This window comes from Diadema antillarum, unplaced genomic scaffold (assembly GCF_040938485.1).
Source record: "Diadema antillarum isolate AM-2024a unplaced genomic scaffold, OU_Dant_1.0 seq00000770_RagTag, whole genome shotgun sequence".
NCBI classification, from domain to species: Eukaryota; Metazoa; Echinodermata; class Echinoidea; order Diadematoida; family Diadematidae; genus Diadema; species Diadema antillarum.
The window spans coordinates 570,121-591,588 of NW_027271660.1; the positions used below are offsets into that span (position 1 = coordinate 570,121).

Sequence of the window (21,468 nt, forward strand, 5' to 3'; positions counted from 1 at the left end):
GAACGGTTACAAAAAATCTCGAGATATCGTCTGTTGAGAATGAGAAGGGCGTAAAATGGTCTTGAACACTATGGGTTTTGTGGCAACTTAACGCCCTTATCATTCTCAACCGACGATATGGAGCGTGATCGTCATCCCGCTATTTTGTATTTGTGAACCCAGCTCACAAAACCAATGAAAAGTCTTCAGACATGGATTTTAACTCTAGAATAGAGTATAAAAGAATCACTCTTTCAGAGAATGTGAAAAAAACTCAGTACATTTGACTACTGTGAAAGTGGATGTTTTTGCAAGACTAATTTTTCGCACTTGGCAGGGTCGGAAGAGTTTCGCATGTTTTTAATTCCCCGGAATCAAGACGTCATGCACAGGATCATATAAACAAAAATATTCGCGGGCTTTCATTTTCTCGCTAGTTTCTGGTTGCTTGAAATGCGTGCAAATTTCCACTTTCACAGTATGGTGACCAGTTTGAGTCCTCACAATAAATCAGCGTGTGCAACTTTCTGTTGGTTTAGTGATGCTGGGTCATACAGCATGTAGCTGTGCAGTGTGAAAGCATCTGACACTTTAATAATGCAATAGAAGTGACCAATCAATTCTGTTCATGTGAGCATTTCCTAAAATTGTAAATAAACAAAGAATTTCTTGGAAAATTTAACAGTTGTATTTTTTCTTGAGTTGCATTGGGCAATTTGTCAACGTATAATGTTAACTACGTAATGCAAGGTGGGTTACACATATAATACATGTATCAAATATTACAAGAAGTACTCTGAGCACTTTGAATCTACCTGGGATAAACTCCGCTTGACAATATTATACACATTGTTGTTTACATCATAAACTCACTTACAAAAGGTAAGATCAATTTCACAAAGTTTCACACCTTGCGAACGCTCACAAGACTTTAGCCTATTCTGCACAATAATTTATGCATCATGTAGGTGGCAGGGCTCTCTCTGGTGTGTTAGTGACACCTCTTGTGTCCAACACAACACTAGGTTCTGTCCTGCTGTCTGTTTTGGTAATGGTATCACAACCACGTTCCTTTTTCTTCTTGTGGGAGCGATGCCGATGCATTACAAGGCTTTTTCCAGTGGTAAATGCTTTTCTACAAAGTTGGCAAGTAAAAAGTTTCCCCTTGAGGGAATGAGTTCGCTGCTTGTGGGCTTTGAGTTGTGAGACACATGGAAACCACCGCTGGCACAGCCAGCATTTGAAATGTCTTTGCCACCGTGGCCTTTTGCCATGCTTGCGAAAGGCACTCCTGTTTGGAAAGGTCTTTGCACTCTTTTTGGACAAGATGGAATGAAACGTGTGCTTTAGACTACGCTGCTGAAGATTGCTGGTATCATTGCATCTCTTGCCATGAAAGTCCTCCATGGGTGCCCCCTCTGAAGAGTGATTTGGAGTAGGCTTCCCACAATTCTTCCCAATCTTCTTTATGACCTTTCTTGTACTTGGCAGGGGAGGAGCCACAGTCTTCTCAGAGTTTCCCATCTTGCTGACACTCTGAGACTGAGAGACTGAGAGAGTGTGATGAAAGGGTCTGACAGCAGCAGCGTGTGGATCCTTTTCACTAAAGCACCCAGAGTTCATCTTCAGTCTGGCTATCCTGGGCATGGGCCTATAGGCAGCACTGTGCTTCTCCCTAATGTGCCTGTAAAGACCTTTTTTGTATGAATACCTTTTTTCGCACCTGTTACAGGCATATGGGGCCCCCTCTTCCTTATCTTCATCTACTGTCACTCTCCCTGGATATTCCAGCGACTCAGTGTTCTCTGTTTGGATTTGCCCGTGTTTCTCTCCCTTGTGGCGGACCAGATTCTTGTGCTGCACATAGACATTCCCACAATCACTACAGCCATATGGATGGGTTAGATGGCGGGCCACATGGTCAGCCAGGTCAGCATTATCGGTGCACTGAAAGCCACATTTCAAACAGACATCGCCGCTTAGCTTGGCGTAGCCAGGGAGTGATACAGCCAGGTTGACTTTAAGAGGCGGTTGGTAAAGAAGCTTTGGGAAACCATGCTTCTCTCGTTTGTGTCTGTACACCTGTCGCATCGCCATATACACATTCCCACATATGTTGCAACCAGCAGGGTACCTGTCATGTTTTGCCGAATGATCTTCATGTTCTGACAATGATGATGCAACATAACCACACACCCTACACTGTCTATTTGCTTTCAACACACACTTTCCAGATGCAGATAGTGGTCTTACTGGATTTGCTGTCCCCTTCCTGACCACAGTACTCCTGTTACGAATATAGAAATTCATATTATGCTTCTCTCGCTTGTGGCGATACACTTTGGATCGTTGCATATACAGTTTACCACATTCATCACACCAGAATGGACTTGTCTTGTGTTTCTCAAGATGGGCCATCAGCTGATTAAATTCTGGAAAGTAAAAGCCACAAATGTGACACTGGTCGCTGCTGGGCGGGTCGTCATCATCGTTGTGGAAGGATTCGTGCATCAGCAGACGACCGTGGGAGGGGAAGTGTTTGCCGCAGGTGGTGCAGATGAATCGCTGTTCATCGTCAAGCTCCTCGCTGGCTGTCATCCTGGGCACAGTAGGGGTCTCCATTGCTTTGAGTGAGCCACTGGTAGTGTCTGCTTTGAGTGAGCCACTGGTAGTGTCTGCTTTAGGTGAACCACTGGTAGTGTCTTCTTTGAGCTCACTCCTGCAGGATTCTCACTCGCAGCTCTTGCCTTTGTCTCCACAGTGGCCGCCCGAAAGTTACTCTTCCGCCCCTTCCTGTCTCCCCACGTGATCTGCTTTATCATTTCAGCCTCCTTGTCTGGAAGAACGATGGGAGGGATCTTGTCCTTGCTCTTCTTTTCATTGTGAATGAATTTCATGTGCCTCGACACACTCTTTGGGCAACTGTACCGGCCATCGCACCAGAAGCAACCAAAGTCCTCAGTCTCTGTGTAATGAAAAAGTAGACAATGTAAGTTTGAAGTGATCCATTCTTCTGAATATTGCAGGGTTGCATTTCATCTAAACTTACATACATACACAACAATGTTACTGGGTTGGAAAGATGACTGAATATTACAAAATGCAGCATTCTTATATCCATTTTACCATTCCAGTTTATCTCTTAAGAACTCTTTTTCTATCATGCATACAATAGTAGCTCATCACACCAACCATTCTGTTTTTATTAAAGTTATTTAAAATCCATTTTCATAATACATGATGTACATGTAAGTCAAGATCCCTCATTTGAAACAAAATATTGAGATAGCAGTTGACACAATTCACATCTTGCAATTTTGCCTTCTGAAGCTTATCAATCAGATGAAGACTGGATACAATCAATATAAATCTGCATAAGTTAGCACAGTCCCAACAACAACAACAACAACAACAACAACAAAAGTTAACAGTATTTTATACCTTTACACAAATCTGCTTTCCACTGTACAACTGTACATCATAAAGTGGCAGGTAAGCACCACATACATCACAGGGACATTGTACTGGGTACTGAATTTGACATTTGTTCTTTGCTCTGAACTTCCCATGATTTTCCTGCTTTTGAGGCCCAACAGAAAAGAAGATATTTAAGTTCATGGCAGTAATGTAATAATTTTGAGTTACATAACTGTAGTCTGCAATAACTACTGAAAACATACAACACTTACATGTACTGCTAACACTCCATGACTACAAGACAGGGTACAACATCTAAATTTTATTACAGGCTGATGTGAAGAATATCATGTCTCACTGTACACCAAATTGATGATTTGCTTTTTTTATAAATCCCCAACTCAGATTGCAAGAAGCTGAAAATAGTAGGACTGTCTTTCCAAATCACTCTTTCTTCACAGCTGCAATAAACTGTTAAACACACAGTACTGTATGTAAAAACATCAAAGATGCTTATCCTTCACAAAGGTGTTTGGAGGAAACATGGTGATGCCCACATTTCTGTGAAAATGTTGTACAGTTGGCAAATTGTTCAGTTTTCAATGACAAAGATTTTTTCATCACTATTGCAGGGCTCGACACTAATGGTGGCCCAGTGGCCCAGGGCCACTAAAAATGAAAGTCGAGCCACCAAATTTCAAAAAAGGGCAAATTTGGTGGCCCACCTCGGGCCACCAAAATTTTTTGAAAAGTGTTATTTATTTATGTTAAGATGTTGCAACCCATGTGCCTGTCAATGATAGTTAGTTTTACCATTCAGCAGTCAAATTTGTTTAAAGGGTGGATGAAAAGGACTGAATGAGTGCCTGAGAGTGAGTGTTGCGAGTTTGTTGAGGTTTATTTATGAGTAGACATGTCTGGCTTCCAATTCTTACTATGATAAAACTTAAATATTTGACATATAAAAAAAAAAAAAAAAAAAAAAAAAAAACAGGAATTATAAAATCTTTTATTGTTTTGGGGGCCACCAAAATTTTCTCTCGTGCCACCAAAAAATTGAAATTGATGATTTTGGTGGCCCCATCGTGCCATCAAATAAAAAAAAAATTAGTGTGGAGCCCTGACTATTGCGTGTAAAGTGCAAGCAGTATGAGCCTATTACAAAGTGTAGACCACTCTTTTATCTGTGTCCACCATGGCTGGGCATCGTACACTTCTGGGCCTATTTCATAAAAGATGTCAGGACAGCAATTTTTGCTTGAATGGTAATTTCCAATAGCAACAGCCAATCAGGAAGTTAGATTCTTGTCATTACCATAACAATTGCCACTCTAGCAAGAGTTGCTATCATATCAACTTTTAATGAAATGGGATCCTGGTCTGCATTGCAAGATGTAAACATTTTGATTTTAACAAGCACACATTTTATGTTCTACAATAGTTGGAGAATCACGACAGATGCTCTAGTTTTCTTTGTTTTTTTTTCTTTGTTTTTTTTTTTTGAGCCATCACTGTGGATTCCTCAATTTATACAGAAATTGCACTTAAGTGTATAGCTGCCACTTCAGGTTCGAAAATTTAAACTGAAGCCTCTCTGTGCATGGTGTAATTGCTTACTAGATCCTATAAGCTCCACTCACTGTTGCTAAACTGGAGGTCAGCCAGGCCAAACTGAAGCCCACAGTTCTCCCTATACTCGTCGCTGTAGAAGACCCTCAGCTCGGTGCCTGGCTGTATGTCTGCCTTCGCAGTGAAATAGATGCGGCCATAGAACTGATCTGCCTCCAGGTTCCATTCCTCCAGGCAGCGAGCATAACGGATGATACCCAGCCACTCTTTCTTGCTAAACATGGGGCCAATGTATGCAACTACTGCACCATCAATACAGAGCTATAAGGAAAGACAGAAATAAGGCAAGAAGAAAGTTTGGATACTTCTCAAATATCTGAGTACATAAAATTGAATATTGATCTCTACCTGTCAGAACACTAACTTGAAAATATACAATAGTTTATCGCCATATTTCAACAAAATCCAACAACATCTTTGCACATAATTTATGTATCAAAGAAATGATGGAATGGAGGGACATCTTTAGTGGAGATAAAATAGTGCATTCAAGGGTATTTAACTCTTAACGTGCCATGGTCGCCGAACGGCGACCTTAGTCCTGACGTGCCATGGTCGCCGATCGGCGACTAAGAAGAGCGAGAAAAGCATTGATCATTTAAGTTCTTCTGGTACCGTAATGTGTTACACCAAGAAACTGCCAATGATATGTAGTAGTAGCTGATTAGCATAGCCATCGTTTCCACTGAAAATGTGAGCATGCTTACATAAGAAAATTTTGAGTAATTACATGATTTTTCAGCTAGATGTATTTTTTTCGCGTTGGGAAAATCCGCAGCGAGCGCACCCTCAGCGAGCGCACCCTCTGCGAGATGTGTATGGATCAAAAGTCTCATTGGTAAACCACACGTGTGTATGCTATTGAATCTGCGTGTATTGTCTATGCGGTTCCATTGCATTGTTCCGCTTGGATGCTGTCCTGCGGGAAGCTCTTTTGATTTTGTCCCTCAAAGAGGGTCAGCTTTCGTTCGTCGGTCAAGTCTTTCATCCTTTTGTTTTGGTGAACGTCACTAATCGTCCCCACGCTAGCATAGGAATTGCGCGCGGACAAAGACCTGCCGATTTCCAAAAGAGTACCCCCGCCCGTGGTCCGCTTAGACAAAAGAAGGATTAGTAGGCTCTTCCTTCTCAAGTGGACAAAAGACACTCTTCCAGGGCCCGGGACAATCACTTCAGTTTCAAATACAGGATCTGGGACTAAAGGACTCAGATTTGGGAATGAATTACTGAGGCAGAAAGAGAAATTGCTAAGACAAAATAATCTGCTAGTGGGCAAGTCCAAGATAATGTCCCCTCAGATGCTCAAAATTCATCTTGATTTAATCAAAAAGTTATTGATATCATGTTGTAGCCAAAGAGTTAAATTATATATTTCCAGCAAAGAAAATATTTAATTATGCAAATTTATGCAAGAAATATGGCCTTAATTTGCATAAATTAAAAACAAACCTTACGTATGGGACAAATTAAAAATATTCATCTAAAATCAGTTGAATTTGTCCTTGACCTAGTTCCTTTATGGACATGACCCCTGTATGAGCTAGTATAATTTCCAATAGATAAGACAAGGTCAGCACATTAATTATGCAAATTATGCTCTTTCCCAGAACGAAGTGTCCCATACATAAGGATTTGAGTATGTTTTTTTAAGTTTTTTCTGAAAATTTCCAACATTGACCAATCATACTTTAGGAAGTTCTAATTTATTCATTTTAACTCCAGATTAGCAAAACTAAATGTGGAAATCTAATCAGTCCTTCATCTTATAACTAATTAAAGTTTGCTTACGTATGGGACAAATGCCTTACGTATGGGACATTACATGCAAAGTGAGTGGGAAAACCGCCTTTTGACAGGGATGCTATATGTCCTTACATTTGTTTGGTTAATGGTTATCTTTGCACCTACTCTGAAGGATATGTCTATATATCTACCTCTCCTACTTCAAGTTGACCTCAGGGAGAGTGTAAGAGGGCAAGTCCAAGATAACGCGCACGTTACGTATGGGACATTCAGAGACTTTATTGACTTGAAAAATAGTGTTAATGGCCTTTGGTCATATTGAACTTCATCATGGTGATTGATATCTAGAAGAAGTATAATCATGTAAAAAATTGAGAAAAATGACCTTGACAATTATATTCTAGAAGAGAAAATATGTGCCGTTACGTATGGGACCAGAAAAATTTTGTTTTTTTGAACATTTTTTTCAACCTCAAAACTCTCTGAAAGTATATCATTCTACAACTTGTAACTCACTGTGATGAAAGTCACAACACTCAAGATTATCACAGGTAAGTTTCATGTCATTAGGCAAAAAGCTCTAATTACAGGTTCTAATTAAAGACAGACATGACGTGTTACGTATGGGACAGTTACGTATGGGACAGTTTGTCCCCCATTCATTTAGTGTGTGAAGAACCATGTTTATGGGTATTTGGCATAATTATTGAAGTAAAATCAGTTGAAACTACTCAAATACTGATCCAGATTGTCAAGGAAACAATATTCCCCAAATATTCACCATCATAATCATATTCAATCATATTTTTATATTTTTATGACCAACTTGGGTATGCATGCCCTTTGTCCCCAATTCGTTTAGTGTGTGGAGAACCATGTTTATGGGTATTTTGCAAAATAATTTTGCAAAATACCCATAAACAAATTTTTGCATAATTATTGAGGTGGAATCAGTTGAAATTACTCAAATACTGATCCAGAATGACAAGGGAACAATATTCCCCAGATATTTACCATCATAATCACATTCAATCATATTCTTTATTTTTTTATGACCAACCTGAGTATGTATGCCCTATTTTTATCAGGATAGTTACTACTGAAAAATTGAAAAGTTTAAAGTGTTTACTTCCATTGATGAAGGGCAGTTTGCCATTTAGTTTCAATAAAAAACAACTTGACACAAGAAATATTAAGTTTAATAAATAAGCAATACCTGCTGCGTTGAACCCCAGTGATTGAGTAGATGTCTGTCTAGCAGTCAGGTCATTGATTCGAGTCACACCTCAGTATGTATACCCATGAATTTTGTTGTGGCTACTACTGAAAACTGAATAAGGACAATTTGTGTATCACTTGCAATTAAAAAAAAAAAAATCATTTTACTTTTCTTTTTTAAATATATATATATATCACAACCATTTCAAATTGGATCTCCATCACATAAACTTTGAATTCCTCTAGTCTTAGGATTTTATGCTCTTAAGTAATTCATGTAATTGGTGTCCAATCATCTCTTTAAATGTTGAATACTGAATCCCCATTTCTACAAAAAACTATACCATCCCTTTAATGCTGATTTTTCATTGTGTATTTTGCCGTTTTCCCCTCCCCCTTTCTGAAAATTGTTCAGTCAAGTTCATGTATTGTTTCAAGTGTCTATAACTCAAAAAGTAGCTACAATGTTGGGATGCTTTCTTCAGTATGATTGACCATTTGTATACTGAGAGACCTTCCCAGCTAGCTACATGCATTCACATGCAATATGTATGAGGATGTCCCATACGTAACGCATTTTTCCTATACGTAACATTATTTCAATGCCTAATAAAAAATATTTCTTTTACTTTTTTTTCTTTTTTCTCTGGTATTTAATTTCCCTAAACAATAAATTAGAACTTTCCAAAGGGGCATTAAAATAACCTTAGCAATTTCAGAAAAAACCTAAAAAAATGACCTCATTTTGTTACGTATGGGACATCTCATGATAGGACACGAGCTAATTTGCATAATCATTAGCATAATCCCTAAATTTTCATACCAAGTTAAACTATGTGATGAACTTCTTATGTCCACATATTAATCAAATATTATTTCATTTCCTTTGAATTGATATGAATTTTTATAAATGTCCCATACGTAACGCTGTGTTTCACATTTATGCAAATGAAGCCCTTGAAATTTGCATAAATTTACATGATATTATTTTTTCCTCCACGGAAATCAAAACTTCAACTCATAAGCTTCAAAATGATACCAAACATGTCAATATTGAGCAAAGATGAAATTTTGCCTTCTGAGGGGACCTTATCTTGGACTTGCCCAAGAACAGCATTATTGAGTCATGATTAAGAAAGGAAAATAAAGAATATTCATTTATACTTGTATTTTCTTATTTTCATTACAGGCTGTGCAGCTGGTCTTCAATTAATATTCCTCCTTTTAACATTTTGATATTGAACATTTTCTTAACTCAGTTATCATTTTCAACTTTACCTCTCTACAAAGTGACTTTGTCCTAGAGAATGGGATTTTCTAAGTGCCATTTTAGGTGCAGTACACTGTTCAGCATGTACTACAGGCTGTACAGCCTAAAAAGGGAAATCAAAACAATTGTGCTTATGGTTCTCATCAATGACAACATTACAGGTCTTACTGAAAAGAAAAATCACTTGAGGTGACAGCAGGTAACTTTGTCATTGCTTGAGCTGATAGCAAAGGAAAAACCCTACAAGAACACTTTTTATTTTGATATGATGTTTAATATTTCAACTGCACACCCTCAGAATATGTCATGACTTATTAAGGTCATGAACATAATTTCTGAAAATCCTGTAAAATGAAGACTATAGTTTACATTTGCCATGAACCACAATATCAATACTGGTTCTGTGGTTGGAGTGCTAATAACACAAATTACACAAACAAATAGGGAATTCAATTTTCTTTTCTATATTGTGTTTGAAGAGACAGATGTGCTCTGAGACACCTTAATCAACTCATCTACACATCTACACAATTATCAACAAGCATTGCAATCTCGTAGTGTATGATCAAATTAGGTTATTAGAATTTATCAAACTTGTAAGTTTCAGATCAGTGAGTTACTTGAGTGTTTCAAATCTAGAATTACATTTTCTCTGAAGATTTAAATGTACAAATGATAATCTTTCCTGTATCACTACACAAGCATGTATGTATGTACAAAGTACAAACACAAATTTTGTCGTCTTTGGTTTCATAGACCTGAAGCCAAGCAATTTGAAAAAAAAAAAAAAAGCCAGCATTGGCACATAAATTCTTCTATCTCTTTGTTCTACCACGGCTTTTAAACTCTAAAAGTTTCATTAAAATTGGATTGATTTTGCAGAAGCTAAAATTCACATGGCAAAACATGATGATTACAGAGCAAAATTAATTACTCTTGTTATTGTTGTGTTTTGTGCTGCATTTCAAACAATTACAAAGCTCTATAAAAACTTAGACAACTTGCAAGGTAAGCCTAAACTACTGAAAGTACCCACTTCAAACTGTATTTGCAAATTACACTGTACATGACATTTGATTTTACAGTTGAAATTATCAAGACTACAAATTAGTCATGGTACATGTGCATGTATGCTACATCAAGGTCATAAGCTAGAATTTGCACATTTTTTTTTCATTTGATAAAAAATATTGACCAGAGTATTACAAATGGGCTAGAAATAGAGTGTCAGTATACTGTATCTGTATGTGTAGACATCATGAGGACAGTGTTAATGCATGACGGAATCCAAACTAAGACATTGTACAACTGTATTTAATTGTAAATTGGTAATTACTTTTATTTGTCTTATTTTAGCTTTTGTTAGGTATCTGAACCGGGAAAGTACCCACTTAGAAGTCTGTTTCATTTGTTACATGTTGTAGTATGATTTGTGGAACTGAATATGACACTATGGGGAAATTTAAAGTCATTCCCATGAATACACTTGTGCACTAAAGACAAATGTCCCATACGTAAGTTCAGCCATGTCCCATACGTAAGGTGTACTTTCGTTAATTAAACCAACTTCATGAAAATATGCGCCATTCTTTTGCAGTGAAACTTTGCTGAAAGATACTTCAGTATTGTACCTTTCTTCACTTCTAAACAGAACTTGATCAGTAAGGTACTTTCAGAGAATTTTCAATTCAAACTTTATTTTGAAAAATCCAGTTTTTCTCTGGTCCCATACGTAAGTTGCCATATTTTTCTTAATAAAATAATTAACCCATGGTCAAATGACATCAAACTTAAACACAATATTCTTTTCAGGGATACCAGTCCTCCTGACGATAAACAGTTAAATCCAAGTGCTCCTTCATTACTTTTCAGAGGTTTGAAATCTCTGAATGTCCCATACGTAAGGTGCGCGATATCTTGGACTTGCCCTAGTATCTTTGGAATCATACAATTCTAGAATGCAATTTTGTTATCATTTGAAAGAGGATATGTTGCTCTAAAACTTTCTCACAGAGTCAAGGGAGCGTTCTATTGAAGAAAAAACACGACTGACTCTTTTATTCCACACTACACAAAAATTTCTAATAATTTTTCTGATGTATCAATTATTTCTGCAATATTTCAGGTTCAGAGAGATATTATGGCAAACTGACTACATGACACAAAAGAACAAACATTTCTTGATAATTGTTGTGTAGAACTCAATTCAAAACAGTCAATAGTTTCAGAGATATGACGGTTTTAAATTTCATTGTCAGTGCAGTTTCAAAACGTTCTGGCGTTAGGTAAAAACCTCTGGCACGTTAGGGGTTTTGGGCCTGGCACATTAAGAGTTAACATAGTGCAACAAGCACAAGGCACAGCACAGCAAATGCATGTTGCACAACACTGTGGGCTTTCATAATGTGCCCTCTGTTTTTGTATTAGATGCCGGAATCACATCAAGAAATTTGATTGAAACTAAAACTTGGGTTTCAATTTAGGAAGAGTTGTGCAGTACGTGCAACATTCCATATGGTCAGAACATGAAATTTGTGTGGCGCTCCGACAAAATGAGTCATAAGTCGCACGGGAAGTTTTCCCGTAATGAGCCGAAAATGAAGGGGAAGCACTGATCGGGTTGAAATTTTTTTATGACGGATTTTGATTCCTTGATGTTTTATCTGTTTGTACAGAAAATTTCAGCGTGTAAAAATGAGTACAAGTGTCCCAAATCACAGTTTTTTCTGAGACAATTTTTTTCGGTTACATTTTTTTCGAACGTCCGCCTTTGCGTTGCCTTTCGCACCTATTGTTCTTGCCCGATCGAGACTCCACCTCCGTTGCTAGGGTGTATGCTAATGAGGCATTGCTCTTGACCCCATTGAAGACAAAACAAAGCATGGTGCGCGCGGTGGCGTCGGTGGCCAAGCGGCGAGGGCTTTAGAATTACGCAATAATAGTGAGCTGACCAAGGCCATCGATTGCATGACCAGCGAGTTTCGTTTGACACATGCACTCCATTTCATGAAGTGGTGATTGATGTGACGCACAAATCGCACTAGAAAAAATTAATTCCAACGAACGATCACGAAAAATTTATGATACTTTATCTATGAGCTAATACAATGATCACATATCGAACTTTAAACCTCTTTATGCGTGTGTGTACTTTTACAACAGTTGGAATATTAATTGGCCTCATTAATGAATTCATTCAAATAATCATTACTTTTGTTCCCTGGTATGTGACCTGCTGTTTAAAGTTCATCTCTGGAGATATAGTAGGGCCTAAGTTGTCAATTATTCTCGTTCTTATAAAGTCGACAATTCGTGTGATAATTCGCCAAATGTATGTAATGCGTACTATTATTTCCATGGTTAATAAAACTTTTTGCCCGATTTCTTATGATGGTTTGGGCCGTGACGGCATGGAGAGAAATGGAGACAAACATTATTAATGCCCAAATAGCTCGTGTTCCCTTTGGAGGATATTCTGACTCTTGTCATCTGTGTATTTTTTAAAAGTAGGACCTATTTGAGAAAGGGACAGAAAGCTGTGTCGCTACTCAAAAGTGTGCTTCTTCATTTTGTTTTGTTTTTTAATCAGAATGTTTGTAATGATAGCTGTTTGTCGTGTATTGCGTGTAGTTGATATTGCGAAGTAGCAGCGTTAATTGCCCATTGAATTGCATATTCTGAGGAATTTCGAATGAAAGAACTCAGACGACACTGTTCACGCCTTAAACCCCGCATCAACGAAGCCTTAAACAATGAAAGGTAAACTTCCTGCTATCAAGGGGTGTATAATCACGCAACCAGTATTCTTTCTTCGCCATTGATAACAGAATCAGTGACGGAATGGAGCAACAGTGTTGGAGGATCGGCATTATGTCTGCTAATTTGTAAAAGAATTTTTCAGTCCCCTTTTGTGTCCAGAACCACAGCCAGGGACGCTAACTTACTCTATCTCCTACAAGCTATCGTTACTATCTTAAAACGTGAATTTTATGAAAGGTTACAAGTGATCGCGTAATCAGTTCTTTTGCGTGACTTATGCAGGGCTTTATAATAGCATACCAAACTTAAATCGATTACCTGTATATAAAAAGACGGGGATACACACTTAATGCAATCATCCGGATTTGAGACTGATACACTCTACTACATTTCTTCATCTTTCAAATACCATGGTAATTGAAAAAAAAAACAAAAAAACAAGCAGTTGCATTGTTGTCGTTTTCACAGCGTTTCCTAATTAATTCCTATAGCGAAAACCCAACACAACAACATTTATCAAGGAGGGAAGGGAACTTAAATTTGAATATACCAACATACATGTAGTTTACAGAAATCAGACATGTAAATAAGGCAATCATATACATCCGCACGGCCGATTGTAATCTCTTACAGTGTACTTTGATTAACATGATAGCCTGCATTTACGTGTTTTTTCTAATTTCTTGAACTTTGCCTCATTTTCTCTTTTTTTTTAAACAATTGCTCGAAACATTTAAAAATCGTAACACAGTCTGCTATCCCACAACATAATATTCCATTTGATTCGTCACTTATTGTTGGTCGGGTGACGCCAAATGTTTGAATCTCGAGCGATGATATACGGCATTTTGTTTGTTGGTTTTCGTCTCATGGCTCAAAAGAATTTTGACTACGATTACAGAAGTATCATCTACAAGACATACACTTGTAACTGATGGTTTATAGAAGTGATCATCAATTCAATAAGGATTAGTCAAGTCATGAATTCACTTTACCCATCATGTCTAATCGAACTAGGACATTGTTTGGGTAACCGTGCCTTTTTATTCTCATAGTTCAAACTTATTCTTGACATAATCAAAACAAATAATTCTTTACATAATTTGTCGAAATACTCAAAAGATGGCCTAAGTCAAAACTTTCTACAAAGACTGCATACGGCAATCTTTACTAGCCTAAACAAGTTTTCTAGAGCTATCAGTTCCCCATGACGATGACTTCGATTGCGTTTTGAACTTGTATCGAACTACTTTCAAAACAGCTATAACGTATAAGTACCTTTACAGTTCGATTAATGAACCAGTCTTTTGAATTCATAACCAACATTCGTAATCGTAACCATACAGTAACATAATACTGCATGTCAATAAAAGTTGGAAAATGTAAATGCTATACTAGTAGCACAAAATAAATGAGTAACGATTATCTTCATACATTCTAATTCCTATTAAAGTGATGTCGCTACGAAAATGACACATGGTTTGACGACTGCTTCAAAGCAAATCAAACAAAAGGAATGGTATATACTTCTAATGATCAATGATGATAGCACCACACCGTACAATGCATTTCACTGTATTTGGTATTAACGTTTGGTTACGTTTCTGTGCGCTTTACGTACAGATTGATGCTATTAACATGCTAACACACAAAGCATTCAAAATGTTTTTTGAAATACACAGTGTACAATATAACGTTTTAGTATACGGTTTGAAACTTTTAATTTGCGAGTCCTTTATAGAGTTAAAAGCAGGGTTATTACATTATCAAGCAAAAATTAAAGTATTTAGGGATTCGGATTTGCGCAGAAGACTAAGAGTGCTAAATATGGCGATCGTTCGCAACAGAGACAATCTTCTTTAATTGATATACAATGTAATTCTGTTTTCATGAATTCAAAGAGAAACGAAAAGAAGTCAACTTTTTAACTTCATTTAGCTTTCTAACCAATTGAACTTGATTTGATCTGCCACGCATGATTGTTGTGTGTTCTATTAATTCTTTTAAAATATTATTTAATCGGCGTGTTTATCTTTTATGCAGAATATCACAGGTAAGTTTGATTCATTGAAGTTCATAATGTTTGTACATATGGCGAGTTCGTTGTTTTGTATTTTCATTTTTATAATATATCATGTGTCCATTATCTGATTCTGACCACGAACATATGGCGACTGTATAAATGCGGAGCATGTACTGGAAAACTGTAATGTCTCCTGCCAGTATAGACAAACTAATTTCTAGTCTATCCCCGCTTGAAATGGAAAAAAAAAGAAGTTCAACTTTCAGTAGATTTCAACCGTTTTGTATTAGTGCCTGATTCATGTAATGGACACAATTCTTCAGCACATAAGCAATCACACAACTTTCGGGAATAGATGTGTGTCTTAATGATTGTATCTCATGGAAGAAAACTCGTCTCCTTGCCTGAATTTTAGCTTCTTCCTGTTCAAGCTTGCGTGAAAGGAATAGTTGAACATCAATCGCAATCATTAAAAGAGGCACATCCTTAAAAATAAGCACAGGAGTACTAAGACACACTATGAAATAAGAACGGGCCTTTTATCACCATTGACAACGCATGACATTGAAATGTTTTTTTTTTTTCTTGGGGGGGGGGGGGTAATACAATTAATTATTCTGAAGGTTCGTTAATCACACAATGAAATATGGTTCGCTATTAGCTTAGGTTCGTTAACAAGAAAATTAAATGTGGTTCCTTTCCAGTGGTTCCTTTACCCGAAAGTAATCAAGTAATCATTTTTTCTAACAAGGTTTGTGAATACAAAACGAAATGAAGAAGGCCTAAGTATTAATTCTGAATATTTGTCATTATTATCTATACTCCACTTCTCAAATGCAGAAAGATTGTAACTGCAAATGTGATGTAAAAAAAAATCAGCTTAAGCTACAAGTTAATGGTTTTTTATATGCTATGGTATTACATAAGTGACTGAGAATAAGAAGCATATTTATGATACAATCATTGTAAACCCAACGCGAAGCTGTCAAGCCTACATCAACCTTTGTTTCTGATACGTATAATATGTGCAGCATTGGCAAACGTGATAAGCGATAATTACTGTGCACGCAAAGCCTATAAAGGAGATGAGCCTGATATGGCGGGAATTCAGAATGTTACGGCTGTATACAGCTGCAGCAGAACAGACGCGAAAGCAGTCTTTGATGTTCTGCAACATTACGACCATGTGCGTAATTTGTGGGGTTTTAGTACACGCAAAGAACACGATCTCAAAAGACGAGTCCTATCGTTAATTAACTTCATTGACTTTTTCTACCGATGCTGTATTTTGAACCCCTGCCTACAATAGGGTCTCAGGTTCTATTTAGGTATTGGTACTTGCATGCTAAACGCATCCTCTTTAGTTTCCATTGACAACAATATTGGAGGAGAATGGAAGCGATGAACGCCCTCACTAAAAGACGCTTCTCGTAAGACGTACTGCGTGCCCGCCTACAATAGGTTCTCAGGTTCTTTGGTACTTGCTAAACGCATCCTCTTTAGTTTCCATTGACAACATCATGGAAGGAGAATGGAAGCGATCAACGCCCTCGCTAAAAGACGCTTCTCGTAAGACGCATTGCGTGTCTTCTTTTTTTCTTTCTACTGTTTCATATTATTTGTGAGTTAAAAACTAGCGGCAAACCACAACGCAGCCGACACACAACGCGTACCGACTCATTCATGCGGCGGCAGCGGCACGGACACAAACGCGCCGAAGTTTACATTCGGGCTGCCGCATTGGTCAGAATCGGTAATGATAGACCTGTCCTGCGATTGGTTAATTATCTTACATACCCAAGCTATTGCCTTATACGGTAGTGCGTAGTGCGTGCGATGGAGCGTAAACGCCGTCGCTAAGCAGGACTGTTGTATTGTTTCGTCTCGTGATAGAAACAGGTTGTGAGCTTGAACGTAGCCTGAACTTTGAGAGCGATTTTCTCCGTTATTTAGAAAATGGGCTGACATCATAAACGTAGTTAATTCGTTTTTATGATCTATAGGGATATCGAAATGAGTTGTCTTACATATCAGTGTAAAGCTTAGAGTCTGTAGAATTCACATTTTTATAGGCATAACTACGATTTCATTTTTTGCGACTTTTGACTCATTCCGACGGAGCGCATCACATTTATTATGATACAAGATGCTGACTTCAATCCTGTTGAGGGTAAATTGCTTATAAATATTTTTATTTAATTTAACCAGTTTCTTAAAAGAAATTAAAAAAAAAACCTTCAAAAAATAGCATGGGTGATCACCCTAATCAGCATTTAAACAGATCACCTAATTTGTCTGTCTCAACAACTTTCCAATTCTAGTTATTACCTCCGCCAAGGGAGGAGGTTATGTTTTCGTTACCGTTGGTTTGTTCGTTAGTTTAACCCTAACTAGGCCGGGCTATTTAGGTAGTTGATAGAGCCGGGGGGGGCCTCCCAGGCCCCCCCCCCCCCTCCAGATCTCGGCCGTCGACCGCGCGATCGCAATGAAAATTGGCACACACATTGCCTATGATGTAATCTAAAATACCATGAAGTTAATTTTTCAAAAAATTATCATTTATGCTAAATTATGCTAATTTATGCATAATGATGCATAAAATCAGACTATTTGGTATAAATCACAAAATAAAGCTCAAAACAGGCACATTTTTTGTGTAGATATTCTTTTTAGTGTCCTTAGCAAATGCAAAGAAAAAAAATTGTGATACCAGAAAAAAATCTTAAGTATTTTATTGTTTTTTGAATTTCTTATGTATTTCTGTTTTTTCGACTTTATGTTTTTCATATTTTTTTCGATGAAATTTGTTCGCGACATCGCTCCGAACAAGAAAATATGTTATTCATTGATTTTAATCCATAAAACACCAAAATAATCATGCTTTTATGAAATTTGCCTGCAAGCACAGTTTGCATTGAAATTGTACACAAATTCACGTTTTTGAGCTATTTTTGGTCTGACATGCATGTACATATTTATGCGTAACTTTGGAACCGCACGCCCGGGCGTCGCAAATTTGGTGTCAAAAGATGCGGGAGACTCGGAAGGAAAAAGTCATGAAACGTCGCGGCGATAGCTTTTTGCGATTGCGATACATCGCGCGGAACGTCGAGGGGGGGGCCTCGGAGGCCCCCCCCCCGGCCTAGTTACAGTTGTAGGGTTAATAGTTCGTTAGTTAGTTCGTTAGTTAGTTAGTTTGTCTGTGTGCAAAATAACTAAAAAAGTAGCGAACGGATTGGGATGAAACTTGCAGGAAAGGTTGAGAATGACACAAGTACCAAACGATTAACTTTTGGCAGTGATCCCAGAATTTTGGGGGAATTTATGAAGGATTTTTGACATTTTGGCAGGTAGGGTCAATGAACTTGGGAGTTCAGGTTGCACGTATTTGAGGTTTGCCTGTGCGCACTATAGTGCGTGCTCTAGTTTCTGCAGGGGTGAGGCGCGCCGTGCAGCTGAGGGTTTATGATGTAACAAAGGCTTCTATGTTGGGAAATCTGGCAACTTTCAGCACACAATGCAGTACGTATGGGTGGAAATCACTGATATCTCTACGGAAGAACAAGATCAGTGGTGAAAATTATTTGCATGCTTGGTGGAGGTCGGCGCTCTCAGAGTGCTTCTCTAGTTTTATTTGTTTTTATCCCCGATGTTACAAGATACTTGATATAATGAGGGAATTTCAGTGTTTCCAAGCAGCTCATCAACACAAGGTACCCTTGGTCTACATTTCCCTTTCTGGACATCTACACAGAAAAGCATTTACTCATACACACTTAACACTTTCTACATTGAGTTCTGAAGTCCCCATACACTGTGACTTAATACACAGGCCACCAGGTTCTCATATAAGGCGGGTTTAACCCTAAAAAGACTGGGCTATTTTGGTAGCTCGAAAGACTGGGGGGGGGCCTAAAGGGCCCCCCCTTAAGATCTCGGCCGCGGATCGCGCGATCGCCGCGGAAATTTGCACAATGGTAGTGTGCGATGTAATCTACAAGATCGCATATTTAAATTTTCCAAAATAGTCTTCTTTGATTTTATTTTGATTAATTATACTAATTTATGCGAGAAATCAGACTCTTTGATCTAAATCAGTAAATAAAGCTCCAGAAGTGCTCATTTTTGGTCTAATTATTCTTTGTGGCATTCTTGGCAAATGCACTTGAAAAAAAATTTGGTATCAAAATTAATTTCTTTTTTATTTTATTGTTTTATGAATTTCTTATGTATTTCTTTGTTTTTCCGACCTTTTGTTTTTGTTTTTTTTAACAAAATTTGTGGCAGACACTTTTTGAAGCATAATACTCCTAAAACAAATTAATTTTAGCCATTGAGAGTAAAAATAAGCATATCTATATGAACCATGTGAAAAAACTCAATTTGCATTGACTTTGTACACAAAATCACATTTTTGAGCCATTTTCGGCCTCACGTGCACGTACAAAAAAGTTATGTAGCTTCAGAACCGTATCCCCGGGCGTCACAAATTTGGTGTCAAAATGTGCGCGAAACTCGAAAGAAAAAAGTCATAGAGCATCGCGGCGAGAGCATTGCGTGTTGCAGAGTAATCGCGCGAAATGTCGAGGGGGGGCCTTTTAGGCCCTCCCCCCCCCAGTCTTTTTAGGGTTAAACAAACACTGAGAGTTAACTGTGGAAAATGTAATATATTAAATACCTCCCAAGTTTGTCTGTTGCTGTGTCCATTCTCTGAGAAATCTCCTTTCTTGATGTCCCCCTTGAAGGGACCATAGCGGGTGCCTTTCTTGATGATTTTCTCGGCTATGACACCAACACACTTGATGTCATTATCAAACTGCTTGTAGGCCAGCCCTTCCGGCAGAACTCCTCCCTCTATGAGGATAGAGGTGGCTAGGGCATTGTTGTGGAGATAAGGTTGGGAGTCCCCCGCATGATCCTTGGACGCATCATCCCCTGACTGACCAGAAGGAGCTAAACGTTTCACTGCTGTCTTATTGCAGCTGGATACTGTTGGACCTGTGCTCTGAACTTGTCCTTTGTTTTGAAGGCTGCTGTTATTATCCACTTCTCTCTCTGATCGAGGTGGGCAATTGTTGGGGTGTACATCTCTCTCTGGTCTGGGTCCTGGTTTACTGAGAACTGCAATATTTGGAACCTCTGCACGGTGCCCTGTGGCTGAGTTACACTGAGTTGCTGTTCTGATTGTATTGGTCAGATTGAGATCAGGATGAGTTGTAGTAGCAAAAGCTGGAATGTGAAAGGAATGCCCTCGTTGTGGAACTTGCTGTGACAGTCCTGAGTTACTGCTCTGGGTGACTTGAAGGTTTCCTGTCAGACAACAACAGCAACAACAACAAAATGACTCAGCGTAAAAAATGTGGTAATATTAAATGTTCCCGACACTTATTTCCTATTACATTGCATCACAATTTCTAAGAATTTGTCAAGACTCTTGAACCCTACAGTGTGTACATAAGACTTTTGAAAAACAAGAGCTTCCTAACCATGACAATTTCCTCTAATTTTTGTCACACTTACCACAGAAAAAGTAGAATAGCCACCAGTGGAGCAGTGTGGAAAAAAAAAAAAAACCACATCCAAGAAGTTATGGAGACTATTTTCAAAAAAGTATTAATTTTATATCTAATAAAAGTACCAAATATAAATGTTGAAGGATACAAATTATAACTCTCTCCTTTATGTTACATGTATATGTAGGCAAAATGTATTCAAATCTGTCTTTGCTGATCCTAGCATGGCTCTTTTGATTAGAGCAGAAATACTACAAAGTGACAAGTTTTTGGGTACATAGGAGGGGTCATTTTGGCTAAAAATTCAATAAGATTCATAATTGGCTTCTGTTTTCATGGAATATCATACCTGAAAACCCTGAGACTGAATAAATCTGAACAAGCAAAGAAAAACTATTTAAAAATCTGAACTTTCATAAATTTCATATAATATTTAGCGTGAAAGATATTTCTAAAAATCAGAACATATTGAAATTAATGCATTTTCTTTCCGTGAAAAATCTGAACAGCAGGCAGGTATGGAATATGACACGCTTAATACACTACGGTATACGTATAAACCTACAATGGGAACTGGGTGAGAGGAAAAAGCACAGTACAGTTGGTTATCAAATCTCAAAGACAGAGCACAATACCTGCATTCACAAGGTCAATCCTTGTTGAAAAGACTGCAGGCCTGTCAGGAGGTAGAGCTTGAGGCAAGGCAATTGGCCTGGGAGGGTACTCTGCACCAGTAGAGCTGATGGTGACTGGGTAGACCAGGTCTACAGTGGGACTCTCTAAGGGCATCTCATGGTATGTACTGGCCTGAGAGCTTGTTGATGGTGGCATCCCGTATGGAATCTGGAGTGGAAGGTGTTGATTTGGCTGATCCAAGAAGTTGAAATCCATGGTGGTACATCCAGTGTTCCCTTCAA

General features: G+C 38.0%; 1 pseudogene; it reads right to left on the bottom strand.

Moving 5' to 3' along the window:
• Nucleotides 1–939: 939 nt before the first annotated feature.
• On the bottom strand, nt 940–21,468 carry LOC139738847 (uncharacterized; annotated as a pseudogene).